General features: G+C 40.6%; 1 pseudogene; it reads right to left on the reverse strand.

Annotated features, from left to right (window-relative positions):
• Window positions 1-3,888: 3,888 nt before the first annotated feature.
• Window positions 3,889-4,715, reverse strand: LOC137761500 (small ribosomal subunit protein mS38 pseudogene; annotated as a pseudogene).
• Between the last annotated feature and the right edge of the window lie 3,839 nt (window positions 4,716-8,554).

Raw genomic sequence — 8,554 nt, forward strand, 5'->3', positions numbered from 1 at the left:
TTAAGGTCAGCGTTCAAAAGTCCTGGAATGTCATTCCTCCGTATTCTATTGGTCAGAGCAAACAGGAACAGCCTAGTTTCCATGGGAGGGGAAAAAGTACATTTCTCAGGGGAGGAGTAGCACATGCATACAGAGAGGGAAAGAGTTGATGGCATTCATCACTGAAGACTAACTACACATATATATACTTTAGTATATGTCAAACTTTAAAAATGATCAAGGGGCTTCGCTGGTGGTGCAGTGGTTGAGAATCCGCCTGCCAATGCAGGGGACACGGGTTTGATCCCTGATCTGGGAAGATCCCACATGCCATGGAGCAACTAAACCCATACACCACAACTACAGAGCCTGCGTGCCGCAACTACTGAAGCCCACGTGCCTAGAGCCCATGCTCCACAACAAGAGAAGCCACCTCAATGAGAAGCCCGCTCACCACAACAAAGAGTAAACCCCGCTCACCGCAACTAGAGAAAGCCCACACGCAGCAATGAAGACCCAACTCAGCCAAAAATAAATACATAAAAATAAATAAATTTATTCTTAATAAATAAATAAATAAGTAAAATAATAAAGATGATCAAAAATGCAGGAGAAATGGGAGACTATTAAAGAAGTTCCCAGAGAAATAATTACTATTACCTAAAAGCATAATCCAAATGTTATATTTACCATAGTCTGCCTTTTACTAAAATGCCTCTGTCTTCTTTCTGTTGTGACATTTCAGTGAAAATATAAAATATCTTTCCCTTTTACTTATTCCTATAATGCTCAAATGCCAACTGGTTCAAAACCGTATTACCATAATTGTTGGGGATCATCAAGCTCTATTAAAATGCTTGTTATGTTTGTTGACCATTATCTAAAGGATTTGTCTAAATATAAATTAGCCAAAATATCTAGTAAATTTTTCTTGATTTCTCATTTTAACCTAATAAGTAATTATATTGGGAATATCAAATATGGTATTAAATATTCACTAAAGGTAGTCAATGAGTTCTCATATAATTCATAACCTCTTAAAAGGTAAAGTAATATTTTAATGGGTTTTGATTAATTGATTAAAGACAGGAGAAAAAACTGGAGTTAGAAATGACAGTTATTTTTCTTGGCTTTTGCCATTTCTAAAGTGTTTTCACATACATTATCTCATTGGATTTTTACAACACTCTTCTGTTGTAAGCAGAGCAAGAATTTGTTGAATGGATCCAAATTTGATGGATACAATCGAAGTACACGTTGATTTTTTTTAAAAACATCTTTATTGGAGTATAATTGCTTTACAATGTTGTGTTAGTTGCTGCTGTATAACAAAGTGAATAAGCTATATGTATACATATATCCCCATATGCCCTCCCTCTTGCCTCTCTCTCGCACCCTCCCTATTCCCCTCTAGGTGGTCACAAAGCACCGAGCTGATCTCCCTGTGCTATGCGGCTGCTTCCTACTAGCTGTCTATTTTACATTTGGTAGTGTATATATGTCCATGCCACTCTCTCACTTCGTCCCAGCTTACCCTTCCCTCTCCCTGTGTCCTCAAGTCCATTCTCTATGTCTGCGTCTTTACTCTTGTCCTGCCCCTAGGTTCATCAGAACCTTTTTTTCTTTTTTTTCAGATTCCATATATATATGTTAGCATACTGTATTTGTTTTTGTCTTTCTGACTTACTTCACTCTGTATGACAGACTCTAGGTCCATCCACCTCACTACAAATAACTCAATTTTGTTTCTGTTTATGGCTGAGTAATATTCCATTGTATATATGTGCCACATCTTCTTTATACATTCATCTGTTGATGGACACCTAGGTTGCTTCCATGTCCTGGCTATTGTAAATAGTGCTGCAATGAACATTTTGGTACATGACTATTTTTGAATTATGGTTTTCTCAGGGTATATGCCCAGTAGTGGGGTTGCTGGGTCATATGGTAGTTCTATTTTTAGTTTTTTAAGGAACCTCCATACTGTTCTCCATAGTGGCTGTATCAATTTACATCCCACCAACAGTGCAAGAGGGTTCCTTTTTCTCCACACCCTCTCCAGCATTTATTGTTTGTAGATTTTTTTGATGATCGCCATTCTGACTGGTGTGAGGTGATACCTCATTGTAGTTTTGATTTGCATCTCTCTAATGATTAGTGATGTTGAGCATTCTTTCATGTGCTTCTTGGCCATCTGTATATCTTCTTTGGAGAAAGGTCTATTTAGATCTTCTGCCCATTTTTGGATTGGGTTTTTTTTTTTTTTCAGCTGCATGAGCTGCTTGTATATTTTGGAGATTAATCCTTTGTCCATTTCTTAATTTGCAAATATTTTCTCCCATTTTTAGGGTTGTCTTTTCGTCTTGTTTATGGTTTCCTTTGCTGTGCAAAAGCTTTGAAGTTTCATTAGGTCCCATTTGTTTATTTTTGTTTTTATTTCCCTTTCTCTAGGAGGTGCATCAAAAAGTATCTTGCTGTGATTTATGTCAAAGAGTGTTCTTCCTATGTTTTCCTCTAAGAGTTTTATAGTGTCTGGCCTTACATTTAGGTCTTTAATCCATTTTGAGTTTATTTTTATGTATGGTGTTAGGGAGTGTTCTAATTTCATTCTTTTACATGTAGCTGTCTAGTTTTCCCAGCACCACTTACTGAAGAGGCTGTCTTTTCTCCATTGTATATTCTTGCGTCCATTATCAAAGATAAGATGACCATATGTGTGTGGGTTTAGCGCTGGGCTTTCTATCCTGTTCCATTGATCTACATTTCTGTTTTTGTGCCACTACCATACTCTCTTGATTACTGTAGCTTTGTAGTATGGTCTGAAGTCACAGAGCCTGTTTCCTCCAGCTCTGTTTTTCTTTCTCAAGATTGCTTTGAGAAAGCAAAGCTATTTGGAGTCTTACGTTTTGTGCAAATTGTGAAATTTTTTGTTCTACTTCTGTGAAAAATGCCATTGGTATTTTGATAGGGGTTGCATTGAATCTGTAGATTGCTTTGGGTAGTATAGTCATTTTCACAATGTTGATTCTTCCAATCCAAGAACATGGTATATCTCTCCATCTGTTTGTATCATCTTTAATTACTTTCATCAGTGTCTTATAGTTTTTTGCATACAGGTCTTCTGTCTCTTTAGGTAGGTTTATTCCTAGATATTTTATTATTTTTGTTGCAATGGTAAATAGGAGTGTTTCCTTAATATCTCTTTCAGATTTTTCATCATTAGTGTATAGGAATGCAAGAGATTTCTGTGCATTAGTTTTGTATCCTGCTACTTTACCAAATTCGTTGACTAGCTCTAGTAGTTTTCTGGTGGCATCTTTAGGATTCTCAATGTATAGTATCATGTCATCTGCAAACAGTGACAGCTTTACTTCTTCTTTTCCGATTTGGATTCCTTTTCTGTTTCTTCTCTGGTTGCTGTGGCTAAAACTTTCAAAACTATGATGAATAATAGTGGTGGGAGTGGGCATTCTTGTCTTGTTGCTGATTTTAGAGGAAATGGTTTCAGTTTTTCACCATTGAGAACAATGTTGGCTGTGAGTTTGTCATGTATGGCCTTTATTATGTTGAGGTAAGTTCCCGCTATGCCTACTTTCTGGAGAGTTTTTATTATAGATGGGTGTTGAATTTTGTCAAAACGTTTTCCTGCATCTATTGAGATTATCATATGGTTTGTGGTCTGTAGTTTTCTTTTTTTGTGACATCTTGGATTTTGGTATCAGGGTGTTGGTGGCCTTGTAGAATAAGTTTGGGAGTGTTCCTCCCTCTGCTATATTTTGGAAGAGTTTGAGAAGGATAGGTGTTAGCTCATCTCTAAATATTTGATAGAATTTGCCTGTGAAGCCATCTGATCCTGAGCTTTTGTTTGTTGGAAGTTTTTTTTTTTTTTTTTTTTGATGGCTAAGTTCTCCGAATTTTTATTACAACGGGTCATCAGCAGTAACAGGGCTGGGGGAGAGACACACAAGACTCATTTGCCCTTCAGGTAGATCTTGGGGGTCTGCCAGCCTGCAGGGGCTTCCTTCAGGCCCACCTTCCACCAGATGCGCCTCAGGTCTCTCTCGAACCTCATCTGCTTCCGTTTCAGGCGTCCCTCCCTGACCTTCTGCCGCAGGAACCGGGTCCTCTTGACCAGCTTGCGGTACTTGTGATGATTCATCTTCCGCCGGCGGATCTTGAGCACGTTCTTGCACTGTATCTGGGGCGCGTCCCAGACCTCCTTATCCCCCTGCGTGACCCCTTCCCCCCCCTGGCTGGGCAGACACTCATAGACTTGGGCTGGAGACAGTCCCTGCGGCCCCAGCGTCCAGTCTCGGCAGGAGGTAGCGAACGGTCAGCCAGCTCTCCAAGGGGCTGATAGACATCTTCCTGGGGACCAGCATCTCCTCAAGCTCCATGTGGCCCCGCCTGTCAGGAAGGGAGGCAACCCCACTTGGGCCTATTGGTTGCATGCTGTAGCGAGGCCTGCAGGCATGCCTGCCCAACACCCCGCAGACAGGCCAAGGCCCACTGCAACCTGCCCGGGGAACAGCCCTGAGCAGCTGGGAGGTCAGGCGCACCATGAACATGGTCTGTGCTTGGCGGCGGCCCCAGGCACTCAGCGGAGCGCGCGGGTGGTGTCAACGCTCGGGTCTTAGGTCCCGAGCCCCAGACGGCCGCGGCCGCCTCCACCGTCCCTGGAGCCCGCATGCCACGGCCTCACGCCGACTCTTCCCAGACGCAACCGGGAGACTCAACTGACCATTCCGCCTCCGCTGTTGGAAGATTTTTAATCACAGTCTCAATTTCAGTGCTTGTGATTAGTCTGTTTATATTTTCTATTTCTTCCTGGTTCAGTCTCGGAAGGTTGTGCTTTTCTAAGAATTTGTCCATTTCTTCTAGGTTGTCCATTTAATTGACATATAGTTGCTTGTAGTAATCCCTCATGATTCTTTGTATTTCTGCAGGATCAGTTTTTACTTCTCCTTTTTAATTTCTAATTGTGTTGATTTGAGTCTTCTCCCTTTTTTTCTTGATGAGTCTGGCTAGTGGTTTATCAATTTTGTTTATTTTGTCAAAGAAACAATTTTTATTTTTATTGATCTTTGCTATTTATTCCTTCATTTCTTTTTCATTTATTTCTGATCTGATCTTTATGATTTCTTTCCTTCTGCTAACTTCAGGGTGTTTTTGTTCTTCTTTCCCTAATTGCTTTACGTGTAAAGTTAGGTTGTTTATTTGAGGTTTTTCTTGTTTCTTGAGGTAGGATTTTATTGCTATAAACTTCCCTGTTAGAACTGCTTTTGCTGCATCCCATAGGTTTTGGGTCGTCGTGTTTTCATTGTCATTTGTTTCTAGGTATATTTTGATTTCCTATTTGATTTCTTCAGTGATCTCTTGGCTATTTAGTAGTGTATTGTTTAGCCTCCTTGTGTTTGTATTTTTTACAGTTTTTTTTCCTGTAATTGATATCTAGTCTCATAGCATTGTGGTCAAAAAAGATACTTGATACGATTTCAGTTTTCTTAAATTTACCAAGGCTTGATTTGTGACCCAAGATATGATCTATCCTGGAGAATGTTCCATAAGCACTTGCGAAGAAAGTGTATTCTGTTGTTTTTGGATGGAATGTCCTATAAATATCAATTAAGTCCATCTTGTTTAATATGTCATTTAAAGCTTGTGTTTCCTTATTTATTTTCATTTTGGATGATCTGTCCATTGGTGAAAGTGGGGTGTTAAATCCCCTACTATGATTGTCTTACTGTTGATTTCCCCTTTTATGGCTGTTAGCATTTGCCTTATGTATGGAGGTGCTCCTATGTTGGGTGCATAAATATTTACAATTGTTGTATCTTCTTCTTGGTTTGATCCCTTGATCATTATGTAGTGTCCCTCTTTGTCTCTTGTAATAGTCTTTATTTTAAAGTCTATTTTGTCTGATATGAGAATTGCTACTCCAGCTTTCTTTTGATTTCCATTTGCATAGAATATCTTTTTCCATCCCCTCACTTTCAGTCTGTATGTGTCTCTAGGTCTGAATTGGGTATCTTGTAGACAGCATATGTACGGGTCTTTTTTTTTTTTTTTTTAATCCATTCAGCCAGTTTATGTCTTTTGGTTGGAGCATTTAATTCATTTACATTTAAGGTAATTACTGATATGTATGGTCCTATTACCATTTTCTAAATTGTTTTGAGTTTGTTTTTGTAGGTCTTTTCCTTCTCTTGTTTCCTGCCTAGAGAAGTTCCTTTAGCATTTATTGTAAAGCAGGTTTGGTGGTGCTAAATTCTCTTAACTTTTGCTTGTCTGTAACGGTTTTAATTTCTCCATCGAATCTGAATGAGATCCTTATTACGTAGAGTAATCTTGGTTGTAGGTTTTTCCCTTTCATCACTCTGAATATGTCCTGCCACTCCCTTCTGGCTTGCAGAATTTCTTCTGAATGCTCAGCTGGTAACCTTATCAGGATTCCCTTGTATGTTATTTGTTGCTTTTCCCTTGCTGCTTTTAATATTTTTTCTTTGTATTTAATTTTTGATAGTTTGATTAGTATGTGTTGGCATGTTTCTCCTTGGATTGATCCTGTATGGGATTCTGCGCTTCCTGGACTTGATTGAATATTTCCTTTCCCATAATAGGGCAGTTTTCAACTATAATCCCTTCAAATATTTTCTCAGACCATTTATTTTTCTCTTCTTCTTCTGGGACCCTTAAAATTTGAATGCTGGTGTGTTTAATCTTGTCCCCGATGTCTCTGAGACTGTCCTCAGTTCTTTTCATTCTTTTTTCTTTATTCTGCTCTGCTGTAGTTATTTCCACTATTTTATCTTCCAGGTCCCTTTATCCATTCTTCTGCCTCTGTTATTCTGCTATTGATTCCTTCTAGAGAATTTTTAATTTCATTTATTGTGTTGTTCATCATTGTTCGTTTGCTCTTTAGTTTTTCTAGGTCCTTGTTAAACCTTTCTTGTGTTTTCTCCATTCTCTTTCCAAGATTTTGGATCATCTTTACTATCATTACTCTGAATTATTTTTCAGGTAGACTGCCTCTTTCCTCTTCATTTGTTTGGTTTGGTGGGTTTTTACCTTGCTCCTTCATCTGCTGCATATTTCTGTCTTCTCATTTTGTTTAACTTACTGTGTTTTGGGTCTCCTTTTTGCAGGCTGAAAGTTCGTAGTTTTCATTGTTTTTGGTGTCTGCCCCCAGTGGGTAAGTTTAGGTCAATGGGTTGTGTATGCTTCCTGGTGGAGGGGACTGGTGCCTGAGTTCTGGTGTGTTGGGCTGGATCTTGTCTTTCTGGTGGGCAGAACTGCGCCCAGTGGTGTGTTTTGGGGTGTCTGTGAGCTTAGTATTATTTTAGGCAGCCTCTCTGCTAATGGATGGGTTTGTGTTCCTGTCCTGCTAGTTGTTTGGCACGGGGCATCCAGCACTGGAGCTTGCTGGTTGTTGAGTGGAGCTGGGTCTTAGCATTGAGACAGAGATCTCTGGGAGAGCTCTCACCGATTGATATTACGTGGGGCTAGGAGGTGTTTGGTGGTCCAATGTCCTGAACTCAGCTCTCCCACCTCAGAGGCTCAGGCCTCACATTAGGCTGGAGCACCAAGACACTGTCAACCACACAGCTCAGAAGAAAAGTGAGAAAAAAAGAAAGGAAAAAAATTTTTTTGAATAAAATAAAATAATTAAAATAAAAAATTTATTAAAATAAAAAAAAAAAAGTAATTTAAAAAAAGAGAGCAACCAAACCAATAAACAAATCCACCTATGATAACAAGTGCTAAAAACTATACTAAGATAAACATAAAAATCAGAAACAAGTCAGTCGCAGACAGCAAATCCCAAGTCTACAGTTGCTCCCAAAGTCTACCGCCTCAATTTTGTGATGATTTGTTGTCTATTCAGGTATTCCACAGATGCAGGGCACCTCAGGTTGATTGTGGCGATTTAATCTGCTGCTCCTGAGGCTGCATGGAGAAATTTCCCTTTTTCTTCTTTGTTCTCACAGCTCCTGGCGTTCAGCTTTGGTTTTGGCCCCACCTCTGCGTGTAGGTTGTCCTCAGGCTTCTGTTCCTGCCCAGACAGGACGGGGTAAAGCAGCGGCTGATTAGGGGGCTCTGGATCACTCATGCCAGGGGGAGGGAGGGGTACAGTAGTTATAATTGGAATGCAGGGTGTGCCTGCAGCAGCAGAGGCCAGCATGACGTTACAACAGCCTGAGTCATGCTGTGTGTTCTCCCGGGGAAGTTGTCCCTGGATCACGGGACCCTGGCAGTGGTGGGCTGCACAGGCTCCTGTGGTGGGGGAAGGGGTGGGGCATGTGGATAGTGACCTGTGCTCGCACACAGGCTTCTTGGTGGCTGCAGCAGCAGCGTTAGCGTTTCATTCCTGTCTCTGGTGTCCAAGCTGAAAGCCATGTCTCTGGAGCTCGTTTAGGTGGTGCTGTGCCTTCTGTGGTCAGACGGGAAAGGAATCCCCTCTCCTAGCACACCCTGAAACAATGGTCTCTTGCCTCTGAGGCAGGTCCAGACTTTTTCCCAGACTCCCTCCTGACTAGCTGTGGCGCACTAGCCCTCTTCAGGCTGTGTTCACACA

The sequence above is a fragment of the Eschrichtius robustus genome, chromosome 3 (genome assembly GCF_028021215.1).
Source record: "Eschrichtius robustus isolate mEscRob2 chromosome 3, mEscRob2.pri, whole genome shotgun sequence".
NCBI lineage: Eukaryota > Metazoa > Chordata > Mammalia > Artiodactyla > Eschrichtiidae > Eschrichtius > Eschrichtius robustus.